This window comes from Diabrotica undecimpunctata, chromosome 7 (assembly GCF_040954645.1).
Source record: "Diabrotica undecimpunctata isolate CICGRU chromosome 7, icDiaUnde3, whole genome shotgun sequence".
NCBI lineage: Eukaryota > Metazoa > Arthropoda > Insecta > Coleoptera > Chrysomelidae > Diabrotica > Diabrotica undecimpunctata.
In genome coordinates, this window is record NC_092809.1 from 97,568,529 (window position 1) to 97,585,581 (window position 17,053).

Genomic DNA, 17,053 nt, shown 5'->3' on the forward strand with positions numbered 1-17,053 from the left:
CATATTCTTAATATTTGTCAAATTATCGAAAAATCTGGAGAATTTAACATAGAAACATATTTATGCTTTGCTGACTATTCCAAGGCCTTCGATGTCGTAAAAACTATATGTAAATAATACTGCTAATGTAAGAGTTAATAATGTGGTTTCGAAAAACTTCAAATTAAAATCTGGAGTTCGACAGGGATGTATAATATCCCCTATTCTATTCAATTTAATATATAGTGAACAAATTATGCGTCAAGTTTTTGAGGAATGGCAAGGTGGAACAACGATAGGAGGAAAAAATCAAAGAAAAATCAAAAACCTACGTTATGCTGATGACACTGTTATATTGGCGTCATCACCAGAAGAACTGGAACAAATTATGAATAGGCTAGGCATGGTGAGTACGAAATATGGTTTAAAAATAAATATGCAGAAAATCAAAGTGATGATTATCGATTGAATTAGAAACAACCAGGCAGAGACAAGAATCTTTTAATAAATTGGAGGTAGAGGCCAAGAAAACTGGCCCAAGAGTAAATGAAGAGAAAACCAAATACATGTGCATTAACAGACAAAAGTGACAAGATAGAATAGGGCAAAATGTCACAATAGACCCATATAACTTAAAAAGAGTGGAGAGTTTTAAATATCTCGGAGCAACAATCACTGCAGATAACGATATCGCGAAGAGATTAAAGGAAGAATTCAGGCAGCAAATAGATGTATGTACAACCTCCACAATACTATTAATTCTAAAAGCCTAGCAAGAACATCAAAAATTAGAATTAATTAAACGGTGATTAGACCGGTGCTCATGTATGGATGTGAGACGTGGACCCTGACCAAAGAAACTGAAAGAAAACTTAGACGTTTTGAGAGGAAAATCCTAAGAAGAATCTTTGGGCCTTATCACGACATTAATAGCAACCAATACCGAATGAGAATAAATGCTGAGGTCAAGCAGATGTATAGAACGAGCGATATAGTCCAAGAGATTAAATCCCAACGTCTAGGATGGGCTGGCCATGTCCATAGACTCCCTAATGACCGCCTTGCCAAGCTAATATGGGAAGAAGCCCCCACAGGAAGAATGCCCTTAGGACGTCCACGAATGCGATGGAGAAACAATATATGGTCAGATCTAAGAACAATGGGGCTACCCACTGACCCAACTATTATGGATGACCGTTCAAGATGGAAGCAAGTTGTGCAGTCAGCCAAAACCCACCTCGGGTTGTAGTGCTACGAGAAGAAGAAGAAGAAGAAGAAGAAGAGACAAGAATCATGCCAGGTTACGAAGTGGTGAGGCAATTTAATTACTAAGGCTTCGTTATTCCTAACAGTGGAGGATGCGAAGACGAGATATGTCGACGCATCACAAGAGCCAGATCGTCAACAGCCAAACTTACAAAAATTTGAAAGAACACTGACATCATAAAAAACACAAAATACACCTTGTTTGTGCATTGATATTTCCTATCGCCACCTATGCTTCCGAAACTTAGACAATAAAAAAAGAGTATAATGGCATTTGAACTGTGGGTCTACCGTAGAATGTTGCGCATACCATGGACCACCCACCACACAAATAACAAATTTAAAATGAAAACTAGACTCGTCACAACTATCGGAGCGAATGATAGTTGAAGGTAACGTAGCGGGTAAAAGATCCAGAAGAAGATCTACAGTACGATGGTCGGACCAAATAAAGGACATGCCTGGTTACTCATTCTCCGAAGCAAAACAACACGCACAGGAGAGAGATAATTGGACAAAAATAGTCAAACAAATTACATGACGCCAATACATCCTTGCGAAGGAGAAAATATTTAGGAGGATTATTTCAGTGTTTTTACTGGCACAAGTAAAATTTAACCATTTTTAATGATTTTGTTAAGTACTGTTCAATATTAAAATTGTTTCCGTTTGTTGGTTAGAAAATTGTCAAAAATTAAAGGAATTGTGTAGAAAGACATTCTAATAAAAAGCAATGTCCGACGATACTAGGCGAGAAGTCCATAAATAAAAAATAGCTTCGTTAATACAACCAACTAGTGTTTTCATGAAGTCACTAATTCTTACTTCTTTTATCCCCAGACGTCGATATTTCTGGTCCGGAGGACCCGTTTGTACACTCAAGCTCTAAATAACAACAGCCACAAATGCCGCTGCCAAAAAAGGGAGGAATCCGAAACATTTCTAGAAGAACTATAGCGCAAAGAAAGAGAGCAGCAGGAATACGCTAATTCGAAAGGTACAATAATGTCATCTAACGATTACAGAAGAACGTCAAAGAAACTTGTTCAATGCTTTTTACAGCATCATTCGATCTCCAAAACTGCAAATATTTGTTCTGTTATAAAAGTTTCTAATGTTTCACGACGTTATGAATAATGTAAAGGGAAATCAAGGAAAGAGAAAAAACGCGTTTATAATATTTAGCGTCGGAAAATGGTGATAAAATTAAAGTATGCACAATTTTCTTCAAGACCGCATTTTAAGTATCTCATAGTCGTATTACTCGGGCTCTCAAGAATAAAGCTACTGTGGGTTCTTTACCAGTGGACAGGAGAAGGAAACATATACCGTCAAACAAACCTTCAGAAGGTGAAGATAATGAAGTTAAACAATTTAAAAACCGTTTTTCAGTATACCAATCACACTATTCAAAAAAGAAGAATCCTGAGTGGCAGTACTTGGCACCTGACTTGTGTTTACCAAAACGTATAATTTATACATGGAACAAAGTGAATCTCCCGTTTCCATGTTCCGTTTTAGAAACATTGTTCATAAGGAATTTAATTTACGATTTCATCCTCCTTTGACGAATTCTTCTAAAAATTCTTCTTTTATACTTTCACCGTGTATAATTGAAACATTGTGAAATATATCGAGTAATATTTTAATAATTAGAGTCCATTAAACCAGCAAATCAGCAAACTTAATAAATTGCCAATAATATATTTTCTAATTGAACTTTCTAAGTGTTGCAATAGCGGCCTAGATTAAATTGTATTGTAAGCTCATAGTACAAAGATTGTTAGTATGATAGAAGCACTAGCCTCTATGCTGAGGTATACATTATTAATTTGTAAATTATAAATTGGGGATTTGTGCTCATTTGAGCGCAGTCTATTGTATTAAGTTATCTAACGTATAAAGTTACCTAACCAACAACTAGAGTGTAATTATGAGTAGCTATTAATAAAACTATAATTTTTTCTCCACTCTTCAACCATTTAGTTACTATCATCGATCGAGAAGAATCGGACAAAGGGGCATCAGAAAACAATTCAATCCTTATAACTACATTCGAAATTGTCCATTGGCCCTTCGAAAAAAAAAAAACATCAAAAGGGTGTTAATTGGATTGGAGCTTTAAAGGAGACGACCCTTAGCGACCTGAATAGCTGTTCCCCAGTTCCGTACAAGATCGACTATCGAATTTGAAGTGTGGAGAAAAGAAAAAATAAAACAAAGACCAGAAAGTCCCGAAATTAGGAGTAGAAGCCTTACAAGAGCCTTTGAGCACCAGAGAACTTGAATAGCAGTCCTTAAGTCTAGTCCTTAGATGTGCAGAATATGGTGGACAGCACCATTCACTACTACACATGTCAGAAGTTCAGTATGATAACAGAAGGAATTACGAAAACAGAAGGCCACAAAACAGACCAAATTCTAGTGGGTTAGAAGGTCAGTATAATAACAGATGTTCTGAAAACAGAAGACCACAAAATAGACCCAATTCTAGTGGGACCAGACGTGACAACAGTTACGACGGATCATCAAGAAGACAAGAGAATATTGTGAGCTGTTTAAGTCATCAAAATGAAGAAGTGCTACTTGCAACGGCATTATTACGAGTAAAAGACTCAAAAGGAAGCTCACAATTGATAAGAACATTAATTGACCAAGGCTCGCAATCATCATTCATTACGGAGCAGGCCGCTTCTCGGAATAAAAATAAAGGCTGTTTACGCTCAGATATCTGGAATTGGCAATGAAGGCCAAAGGACGTCGAAGTGGAGCGTGATATTCAACTACATTAAACTTACAGGCGCATTTCAAAAATGAATTTGAAATGAAGGCCGAAGCACTTGTACTACGAAAAATAACAAAAACTCTACCGGAGAAGGAGATACAGATAAAAGAAAGGAACCATAGGAACTTAGTCCTGGCGGATCCAAATTTTAATGAAACAGGTGCAATAGATATTCTATTATAAGCAAAAGAATATAGTTTGATATTACTAGATGGAGTAGATCGAACAAAGGAGAGTTTGCTCACTCAAAATACAAAATTGGGTTAAATAATGTCAGGGATAGCACAGCAAGATAATATCCCTAATATACAAGTACTCAACATGATATCTAGATGACAGATGGATGAAGAAATAAAAAATACTGGAAGTTAGAAGAAGTAGATCAAAGCAGTACTGTTTCAGTAGAAGAAAAAGAGTGTGCAGAATATTATAAAAGAACAGTAAAAAGGGATAACGAAGGAAGATTTGAAGTTAAAATACCCTTCAATTCTAATACGAGCCTATTAGGGAATTCAAAACAGCAAGCATATGCGAGACTGCTGCAATACGAGACGAAATTTCAAAGAGACAGAAACCTAGAAAAAAAATACAGGAAATTTATCAAGGAATATGAAGACTTATGTGATATGAAATTGAATAAAACAAAAACCATAAATAAGCAGTACTAAAAGAGGATAGTATCACAACAAAACGCAGGGCCGTGTTTGACGCTTCTACTAAAAGTTCAATAGGAATCAGTCTCAATGATTTAATGCACTCTGGACCTCGTTTGCAACAAGATCTTACAAATGTATTAATAAATTAAAAGTTGTACAAAATAGCATATCCGGCAAATCTAGAGAAAATGTTTAAGCAAATAAAGATAGCTAAAGAAGCTCAAGTTTACCAGAAGATATTATGGAGACAGTCTGTAAAAGAACCAATAAAGGAGTATCAGTTGTCAACAGTAACATACGTTACGAAGGCAGCGCCATAGCTTGCATTAAGAACGATATAGGAATTATATAATGACGAGAAATTAAAATATCCACTCCAGCTGAATCAGAAACGTTGGCTGAAGCTTATCAAGCTCAAACAGAGTTAACAGAAATGTTCAAGAAAGGGGGTTTTGTATTAAGAAAAGGGCTTAGTAATAGTCAAGATTTAATTAAGTTTAACAGTTTTAGTTAAAGGTTTAACAACACTGCCGAGGTTAGAATTGTGTGCAGCATTGCTGCTTAGCAGACTCATGAAAAGAACAATTCAAGCGCTAAATTGCAGTTATGCGGAAATATATGCATGGTCTGATTCCACAATAACTCTGGCGTGGATACAAGGACAACCAAATAGATGGAAAATATTTGTAGCGAACAGAGTAACGGAAATAGTAGACATCATATAACCTGATCGCTGGTTTAAAGTAGATGTAAAAAAAAATCCAGCAGACTATTTATCTAGAGAGATCAAAGCGAAAGAATTAGTGAATGAAAATTTTCTAGTTTTTGGTCACTTGTATCTTGCTTGTGATCAGGACTTCGGCATTGTCGATAAAGAGTAAAAGTAGTATAAAGAAATTTACATTCCTACAGATTGGTCTCGTATAGTGACCGCTAAAAAAATTCCATTTATTGTTATCCACATTGAAGCAGTTCTTTTTTTCCACGTATTTTTGATTAAAATGCAATCTTTTACTATTATTTTAACGTCTTATCTCCACGTAAAGAGTGAAGAAGATAGTGTTATCAAAGGTGAACTGTAAATGCATGTCAGAATCAAAAGTTATACCTGGTACCGTCAATAGCCTCTAGCAAGAAGGTTTGAATTTGCGGTTTACCTAATTCGATATCGTAGAGAGGTCTCCCGACTATTTTTTTGCTTCGTATGGATGTCGCTGCTAGCGTACCAGGCATGTTATTTTTATTATAACGGCCAAATACCAGAGTGCATTTAATTTTAGTTTCTTTGAAGTTCCACAAGTGTTCCTAACAAGGTTGATATAAATCGAAACACGTTGAGAACAATGGTGAAACGAATTAAACTGAAATGAATCGTTTCCTATCATTTTAACGTCTTTTCTCTATGTAAACAGTAAAAAAGAGTGTTTTTTCAAGGGAGAACTGTAGGTGTATGTCGGAAAAAAAGGTTACAGTAAAGAACTAATCAGTTCTCCTGGAACACCAAGAAGAAGCAGAACTAATCTGACTTGACAATGGCAAGTATGACTTTGCCGAAACGTCGCCAAAACAATGGTTTTTCAAAAAACCAAAACTATTTAACGCGGAGTCAAACCCGGAAAATAACTGAAACCACATATAGCTCCCGCGGAAATTTCAAATTTGGTTGCATTTGGATTTAATTTGAGTCTCTTACCATTCTATAACACGTGTTCCTGGGTCTACCCGTCATCAAAGAGACTTGTAAGAAGACTCAAACAAAATCAAAATGCACCGACCAGTATGGCAATTATAGAAAAAATAATTACCAGAGTATGCTACTAGCGACCTCTAGCTAGGGAAGATGAAGTGAAATATCGATAGCAATTAAAGTAAACTGTATACCCAAGCTTAATCAAGCCATATAGAGCGATGCTGGGAATATTTATATTCCACTATGCATCAAAAATTTACTCATATAAATTACCATCATTTTTGTTCTCATTTCGTCGAATAAGGACTATAACAAAATAAATATACGTAGACGGTTGCATTTGAATTTAATTTGAGTCTCTTACCATTCTCTAACACGTGTTTCTGGGTTTACCCGTCGCCGATTCTCGGTCCTGTGAAATTGCAGATACTGGAATAAGCATAAATCCTCAATGGATAACTAAAGGTCATACTAAACACCATTATCAAAATATTAATGACTGGGTGGGAATAATTATTAATGGAAAAATTATTGGTACTTGTTTTTTTGAAGAAAATCTTACGGGGTAAAGTCTTCTGCAATTTCTGCGAAAAGAAGTTACACCAGTCCTTGTCATTATGTTTTCTAATGCCAACAATCCTAACTGACTAGATAATAGTATTTAATTACAACAAGATGGTGCAGATGCTGCATTATTGGTAATCGAGGACCAATAGAATAGTCCACAATATCTCTAAATCTTATACCGCTAGATTTTTTTCTGTGGGGTTATTTAAAATCAAAGATTTATGTAAATAAACCGCAAAATCTACAGGAGTTTTAATACCAAATTAGAGACGAAGATAATAAAATTACTCCGGAAGTCATTCAGAATTTTTAAAAAGAATATGTGCGTTACTTTGCTTGTTGAAAAACATAATTGGATGAATTTTTGAGCATTTAATTTAGCTGAAAAGTATTATTTAATAATTAATTTAATATTGCAATTAATTAAATTTTATTTTCTATGTATAAGCATTATACAGATAAGTACGATACTTCTGAATACATTAGCTCTTTTAAATGAGGTACTACAAGGCCCACATTTTAAGTTAAAAAATCAATGATTACGCCACCGTGTCAAAACTGGTGATATGCACACTTTCGCACATTATTAAAAAAATGAGCATTCAAAATTAAAAATTTATTTTTGTATTTGGTATTTCAGAATTTTTGTCTCAAATAAATTTTTTGCAAAGTAATGAATTGGTTCGATAATTTAGCCGCACTCTGTATAATCAATTAACCGGTAGAGCTTTCCATTGAGAAAATAATTTATTCCACGTAAAACCAATACAGTAAAAGTATGTAAATGTATGTCGATTTTGAAGCAATGAAATATACATATTCGCGTATAAAATGTTAAATATATTTTATATTTCTAAAATTATCTTTGCGCTATCTAAAAAATTGCACTCTGGTTTTCCTCGAACAGAATGTATGTGATTTTATTTAAGGTTACTATAATTGTACTTTAAAACTTCACGGCCACATGATAACCTTTAACGTGTTGTTAGTAAACAAAAGTTTTCAGTGCAATTCAATGTAATGTACACAGGTAATACCAATGGATTACCTGTAAACTCAATTGAAAATATGAAAATTATAAAACATCCAGGTATAGATAGAATAAATACAAAACTGATTAAATATGTTGGCATTTTTGCCACTAACGCCTTCTACCAATTTGTATGTAATATATAAACAATTTTGAAGTTCTAGTCAATGATGTTTCAGCTGATTGTTTGTGTCTTAATAAGCACTGGCTTCTTCCTGATGAGCTACATACTGTCAATATTAAAAGCTATCGTATGGTTTCTGGATTTTGCAGGACGGTCAAGTCTCATGGAGGTGTAGAAAACATTCCGTCGATAAATCTTATAGGCAAACCAGATACATTAACCGAAAAAACAGAAGTGAAAGTGTTATTTCGAATACATCTGTACCATTTTATATTAAACAAAAATCTTTAGCAAACGCTGGCCAGATTAGTCTAGTTAATATTTTTCGTGTAAACACACAAAGTTTATTAAACAAAATAGACCAGCTTAATATTTGTTTGAAAAATAAAAGATACAACAATCTATTATGTTTGTCTGAACACTGGCTCATAGAAAACGAATTAACAACATTAAAGTTTGATGGATATTTTTTGTCAACTTTTTATTGTCGTAAGGTAAGGGAACATGGAGGTGTTGCAGTTTTTAGCGATAATAACATCTCTATCTAAAAAATGATATATCATGTGAATATGAGGGTGAATTTTGTGCATTAGAAATTATAGATATTAAAACTATTTTAGTAACAGTATATAAAACTGGAAAAGGTAATTTTAAAGTTTTTCTAGACCTATTTAAAAAGTTATTGGTATTTTGCTCTACTAATTTTTTAGAAATAATAATAATTGGAGATTTCAACATTGATTTCAAAAAAGCTTCTAATGAATTAAACAGTTTCCGTGATCTAATTTTGGCTTAACCATTAATAAATAAATAACCATAAACATTAATAAATTTACTAGAATCACAACTAGATCAGCAACTTGTTTAGATAACATTTTAACAAACATAAGCAGTGAGATAGTTGGTTGTGGAGTTAAGGACCTTGCTACAAGAAGGGGGTAGCTCCATTTATTGTAACTTTTGGGAAAATAGAAAAAATGTTTTATAAAAATTTACTCATGTATTAATAACAATAAAGCAGTTTAGTTAAAAGATAATCATATTGGTACACCTGCCAACTCTTTCCTTTATTTATTTAAGCTTCTTTTTCCAAAAAATTTGGAGCTGGAGATAATATCCATTGTAGTTATATTGGAAAATAAAAAAAGTTACTGTAAAATATGTTTATTATTATTAAAAATTAACAAAAAAACCAAATTTTTCTTTTATATTCAAACAGAAAATCAGTCTATTCGTCTGCTTGGTCGTCGTCATCCGTGCCTGAAATCTGGGAATCATGGTTATCATTACCAACGTCATCAAATTTAAGGGATTGGTAAACATCCATTTCGTTGGCTGGAACGTAGTTGGTAGCTAACTGAATTACGTCTTTGTACTTGGCCTTTTTTACGGGTATTGATGACTCGTACACCATCAAGTTAGCTTTAAGTGAAAGATTGTCTTTACTGTCCCTCAAAATGTAGTACGATTCAAAAATAGGAATACCAGTTGTAACAGACACATTTACTGTATCCATGTGGTCCTTGCTGTATTCAAAAATCCGGTGTTAAGAAATCTAAAACCTCTGTTTCTGAGAATTCATTATAACTTTTTTAAAATGGTTCTCAAAATGACTGCTAAAGTTGAAGATCTTATCTTGATGAACCATAATGGGTATGAAATATTTGGATGTCTGTTGAATAAACTAGACAGTATTGTGTAGGAGAGAAAATATAATCTTTTTTTCGTAAAACTTTTCTATAACACGTAACAACGGTCACACGGTAGGAAACTGTGCCCTGGTTCAGGAAAATAATGTTGAATATTCTCCAAAGACGTGGTTCTTACAAGATGATGCAGAAACTGTAGTATCGTTGAATTTTTATTTTGAGCTGTAGCATTATCAGAAAAGAGGTACAGTTGTCTGACATTTTTTGGAAGGATATTTTTTATGTAGTGATAAAGAAAAGAAACAACTTCATTCGGTGATTTTCTAGTGTTTGTTTTATCGTAAATGTAAAAATGAGCTTTGTCGGTCTTGCCCAAATGTATGCACAAATTGTAGACCCATAGTTAAAGTTTGTAGAAGGCTTCGCCGGCCAGAATTTTCGGCAGAGGAAGATTCTGCTGAAAATCACACGTTAAAATGTCTATGTCGTTATTTTGTTAGCTCAGTTTTATCTTTTCTTTTAAGTCTGTAAAAAACGACTTGCTTTAACCTCATGTACTTTCTTTTCAAGTCGTAAATTTTCCTTTTCAGTATCATTAAGAGCTCGATCTTGAAGGCTATTGTGTAAGATGTCACATCTTTTGCAAGTGTCTAATAGAGGCGCCCCAAAACTATAATTAAAATTTGCTTTAAAATACCTAAAATAAAAATGTTAGGTTACTTTAGGTTTATAGTTTTTATCAACAACAATTTCCGGTTCATTCACTTGCAAATAAAGTACATGCATCTTTTTAACATTGAGATCAGGAAACAAATAAAAACGGGACGTTTTCACTCGGCTGCAGTGTGACACACGTCGTGGAAAACTTTTTATGTGAATATCTACTTTCTGCAGTAAATCTTTTGAAATGCGGTTTTTTCTATTTTTATGTTTACCTTGTTTGCTGTTCGGGGATGTAATGTTACTGCGCAAAGTTTTAGTAATATTATCCACTCGTTTTTTGGATACCCCGTGTATTGCTCCGAATGCACTCCTACAGATTCGTATTTTTTTCATACCCAGCTTAATATAGTACTTGTGAGTACAATTATGCCTTTCTCGCTCACCAGTTTTAGCTTGAGTTCTGGCAACATTGCTTGTTGTTATTAAACCATCCAAGTAGATAGTTTGAATCTGTTTGTCTCATATTTCATTAAAGTTTACTAAAACGGATTGCCTCTGTTCTTCGTTCACCTTTTCAAAACATTTATACTTACATTCACAATTAGGTCTACTTTGCCTAGGTCCCACACTACTACCATTCTAGTTAACATAACTTTTTCCTTCTGCAATACACTTTTTCTTAATGTTCCGTTTCCACTTAGCTGGATCAATACTTTTTCTATTCTTCGCAAACGAAACACTCTGAATCTCGTTTTCAACTATATTGATTGGAAGATTGAGTTTTTTTACAATCCTTTTTTTCACTGAAGGCCCTGCTTCATCAGGATCAGAGCTTTTTTCCGATTCGGATGGATTATACAGATCAGACGAACCTCTACTAAACAGACAACATTATCAAAATAAGATTCTGTACAACTAATGATACAAATAAATAATAAAAAACACTTAAAAAAATAAATAAACAGTTGTATAGAAACACACGTGGTCAACTTTCGTAAAATGCACTGCGAGAATACGTTAGACCGTTAGAGCAATGTACTTGAATGGACTGAATCATAGACTGAATACTAATACTAAACTTACACTTCCGTTAATTCCATTCGAGGCCAAGCTAATGGTTACAGCCGAAGCGTCTCGTTGTTCGACGAAAGAAGGGGGCAGCTCCGGAGCTGCATCCTTCTTGCAGCAAACAATTTCGGAGGCAGGTACATAAACAGTTATAGGTTTACCATTTATAAATGGATCTGCTTCTTTCTTGCACCAATCGATTCAACTAATTTTTTTACATAATATGCATCTATAAACTAAAATTTGACCAAAAATTGATCTACCCCCTTCTTGCAGCAAGGTTCTCAATAATTGTGGACCCATGTATTTCTGATCATATTGCTCAATTTCTCTACTTAAAAATAAAATCTGAAAAAAGTCATAGTGCTAATACATACAGAAGACATATAACAAGCAATGGCATTCTGATGTTAAAACAGTCGTTACATAACGTTGACTGGGCTTCAGTTGTTTCTCTCAAAACAAAAGATAACTGAAATTAATTTTCCAATAAAAAAATCACGAACTCATAGTAAAACTCCAATTTCTTGGTTTGATGATGAACTAAGAGTATTGCGAGAAAATCTTGCCACAGTCAAGATAATGGCTGATTACAAGGTTGTTGGGAGGTTACAAAGGAATATAGTGAGTATAAAAAGTTTAAAAAGCACTATAAATCAACAATATCATTAAAGAAAAAACTGGCTTATGAGAATTTCTTTTCCAATTCAGAAAATGTATCTCGTAACAGTTGAAAAGTTATACATTATCAGAGAAATAACTTTAAAAATAAAAAAGTCTGTCCACGCGCAAATACATCAAACGATTTTTTGAGTAGCCATAGATTTTTTGAAAGATGTACACTCTCCTTGTGACTCTTTATTTTTATTACCTGTTAGTGATACTGAAATCAGAAATGTTTTGCATAGATTGAAAAATTCACACTGAACGAATTTTTATTTCTTAAACAAAAAAATAATTGTGGAAGCAATCGACATAATTATTGACAAATAATTGACAAAATTAATTATACTTTATAATAATTGGCTTATTGTAGGGATTTTCCCAGATGTATTAAAAGTAACATAAGTGCTGCCGGTGTTCAAAAAGGGAGCTTTAGATGAAATTGGAAATTATCGTATCATCTCAATCATTCCCGTTTTCGGCAAAATTTTTGAGAGTATTCTAAATGTTCGTTTGATAGAATATCTAGAAAAACACAAAAAACTTCACTGTAATCAATATGGCTTTAGAAAAAAGTGTAGCACTATACTAGCTATACACAAAATAGTAAGAGATATAGTTGATGGCTTGGAGGAAGGTCATTTTGTGTCTTTGACATTGTGTGACTTATCCAAAACTTTTGACTGTTTTTCACATGAATTACTGTTCGAAAAAATGCATAAATACGGTATTAGGGGAAACACTCTTAATCTATTTAAATCGTACCTAACAAATAGAAAACAAGCAGTTTGTCTTAATAACAGCTATTCTGAGTTTAACACTGTCGAATATGGGGTACCTCAAGGTTCGATATGAGGACCCACTTTGTTTCTTATTTATCTAAACGATTTATTTCACTATACTTTTCATATAAAATGCGTTTGCTTTGCAGATGATACAACTCTCATTAATACTGATATTAATCAGCATAATTTAAAAATTAAAATAAATAGTGATACCCAGAAAGCAAAAGATCCCTGTCAAGAATCGAACAAGCAAGGAAAACATTCATGAGCATTAAAACATTTTTTACAAGATCAGACCTTAGTCTACAGCTTAGAATCCGAATGATCAGATGTTACGTTTTTTCTGTCTTACTGTATGGCTGTGAAAGTTGGACAATGGACTCCGAAGTAGAAAAAAGAATAGATGCCTTTGAGATGTATATATACAGACGAATGTTGAGGATTCCATGGGTACAAAGAGTTACTAATGTTGAGGTACTTCGTCGCATGTGTAAACAAAAAGAATTACTAAGAATAATCAAAGAGAGGAAAATGCAATACTTGGGTCATGTGCTGAGAGGCGAAAGATATGAATTATTTCAAGTTATACTGGAAGGAAAAGTACAGGGCAAAAGATCAGTAGGAAGATGCCAGAACTCGTGGCTGAAAGACCTGAGGAGATCGTTCGACCGCTCATCCGCAGAGATCTTTCGCGCAGCAGTTTCCAAAACTACAATTGCCATTTGGATCGCCAACCTTCGAAAGGAGACGGCGCAATGAGAAGAAGAAGAAAGCAAAAAACTGGTTTGTACATAATGGGCTGAAGCTAAATGAAGAGAAAAATCAGAATTTGATTTTTAGTTCCGATTGGAAGTATATGTTAAGAAATAGTGTTAAACTATTAAGAATCTTTCTAGATGATAATTTTAATTGGAGTGCTCATACTGATTACATAAGTTCTAGACTTGCTACAAGTATATTTTTAATACGCAACTTAGTTTATACTAGCGGACCAACTCGACATTGAGTTTTGATGTAAGTTTTGCTGATATTTAAGAGGGGCGGAGTCTTACGATCCATCGTTTCCGTCGCCTGGTGTAAATGTTCCAAAAATCCTAAAAATAAACTGTATCGACGCCAATTTTCTTAAATTGAAAATCTATACAGTAGTTTTTTAGGATTTACAGGAAGATTTACATTAGGAAACGGAAACAATATGATTGTTAGACTCCGCCCCTCTTAAATAAAAAACGGAAGTAAAACCGAAAGTAACTTTTTTTTTGTATATTTTAGATTGTAAAATGCCACGTTTAAGAAAAAGAAGTCGGTTTAAGAACTCTAACTAACTAACTAACTAAATTTATATATAAATATTATTTAAATTTAAAAAATACAGAAAACAGTATGATGCTCCGCGCTAGTCTACACTACCGCCTACTGTTCCACTTTTTTGAGAATACACCACAATTTTACTTTATAATAAGTTTATTTTTTATTTATTTATTTAAAATAAACCTAATTTAAAGTAAAATTGTGGCTTATTCCTAACAAAATTAATAATATATTTCTAACTAATAAATTAAAAACAAAGTAATGCTTACCTCATTATTTAATTCTTCAAGTATTAAACTCAAAATTTAGTCTAAATCTCTAAATATCAATCACAACACCTCACACACGCTGCACTTGTTGGAAACAGAATACTGTCTAACTAAACATAAAAATTAAAAAAATACCAACTCATCAGATAGTGTAAAACAGACCCCATAAATTAAAATCGGAGACAGGAGGATCCCGAATTTTAAGTGGTCATTATCGTTATTCCTTAAGTGGAAACACTTGTTGGTGCATTCCAGCATTCGAGAATTGACGCGTTGTTGCATTGTGTATAATATTGAATTCCTATACTTTACTATAGGAAAAATTCATTTTATGGCCGCCATTTTTAAACCGGTTCGAATTTTAAACCTTAGGGGGAATCTACCCAACAATCTGTTTAATTATTCGTAAAAATTATTCTCCTATCTATCACCGTTTAGGAAGAGTATTGCGCGCAAGAAAAGGGCTTATCATCATCATCATCACTGGCTCGACAACCCTTTTTGGGTCTTGGCCTGTTCCAGGATTCTTCTCCATTCTGATCTGTTTCGTACTTTTTTTCTCCAGTTTTTTATTTTTAAGGTTGTTATATCATTTTCTATTTGTTCTAAGTATCTCAGTTTCGGTCTTCCTCTTGTTCTTTTTCCTACTGGCATCTGTTTGAATATTTTGTTTGGTATTTCGCCTTCTTCCATTCTTTCTACATGTCCTATCCAACGCAGCCGTCCTATTTTATTGAATGTGATAATATCCGGATCCTGGTATATTTTGTATAGTTCAGAGTTGTATCGTTTTCGCCATATTCCGTTTTCTTTTGTGCCCTTATATATGTGTCGCAAGATTTTTCTTTCGAAGGTGGCTAACAACGTTTCTTCTCTTTTAGTGAGTGTCCAGGTTTCTGAGCCATATGTGAGTACCGGTCTTATTAGGGTTTTATATATTTGGCATTTTGTCTTTCTTGCGACGTTATCTGATCTTAGGTGTCTAATTAAGCCATGGTAACATTTATTTGCAATAAATATTCGCCTCTTCACTTCCTCCGTAACGTTATTATCAGACGTGACTAGGAATCCCAAGTATATAAAGTTTTTTACCCCCTCTATATTGTATTCTCCTATTGTTATGTTTCGTGGCTGCCTTATTTCTGCGTTTTTACTTACCTGCATATATTTTGTTTTGGTCTGATTGATTTTAAGACCACTATTTTGTGCAGCTCGTTCTATCATTTCTCTTCTTGATCTTGCGATTATGTCAACATCATCTGCAAATGCTAGTATTTGCACGCTTTTATTAATGATTGTTCCTCGTGTATTGACTGTTGTGTCCCTCAGTATTTTCTTGAGTACGATGTTGAACAAGATGCATGATAGAGCGTCTCCCTGGCGTAGTCCCTTTTTCACATCTATTCTTTCCGTTAATTCATTTTGTATCCGGATTCTACTTTCTACTTTTAGAGATTCTTTTATCAGTTCTATTAGTTGTGTTGGTATATTAAATTCTTTCATTGATTTTATTAAGAATTCTCGGTTTATATTGTCATATGCGCTTTCAAAGTCTATGAAGAGATGATGTGTTTCGATGTTATATTCACTTGTTTTTTCGAGGATCTGTCGCAGAACAAATATCTGGTCTATTGTTGACTTCTGTCTACAGAAGCCACTTTGGTATTTGCCAACTATTTTTTCAGCGTGTGGTCTAAGTCTTTCATAAATGACATTGGACATTATTTTGTATGCTGCATTCAGCAGCGTGATTCCACGGTAGTTTCCACATTCTAACTGATTTCCTTTTTTATGTAATGGTACAATAATACCACTATTCCACTCCCTTGGTAGCTGTTTATTCGACCATATCTTTGTTCATGTATTGTTTTTTGTAGTGCGTCTCCTCCTTCCTTTAGTAACTCCGATGCTATTTGGTCCGATCCCGGTGCTTTATTGTTCTTTAATTTTTCTACTGCTGCTCTAATCTCGGCTATTGTTGGTGGAGTCTTTTCTCTGTTGTCTGTTTGGTCTAATGGTATGTCAGGGGTCGTCTCTCTCTTGTCTCCTTCAAACTTTTCCGTAAAATGTTCTGTCCATCTACTTAGTATCTCTTGCTGTTCTGTCAATATATGACCTTCCTTATCTCTACACATCGTTGTTCTCGGTTTGAAGTCTTTTCTGCTTTTGTTTAGTCTCTGATAAAATTTTCTTGTCTCTGTTGATTTACTTAGAGAAAAACTTAGAGAAAGAAAAGGGCTTAGCCTTTTAGTATATAAGATGATTCCTAAAAGTACTCTTAGAATGTGCTACTTTGCACTATTTCATAGCTATTTACAGTACGGAATAACTGTTTGGGTTAATTCTTCTCACGCAGATCGAATTTTTAAACTACAAAAAAGAGTAGTTAGGATACTTGCAAGAGCAGAATATAGGGCACAATAAACTTTTATTTCTGGATTTAGGTATTATGCTACTACTTTCATGCCAACAAAGGTAAGTTTAATATAAACTCCAACTTCCATGATCACCATACAAGATCTAGAGATGCTATTAGAGCACAACGTTT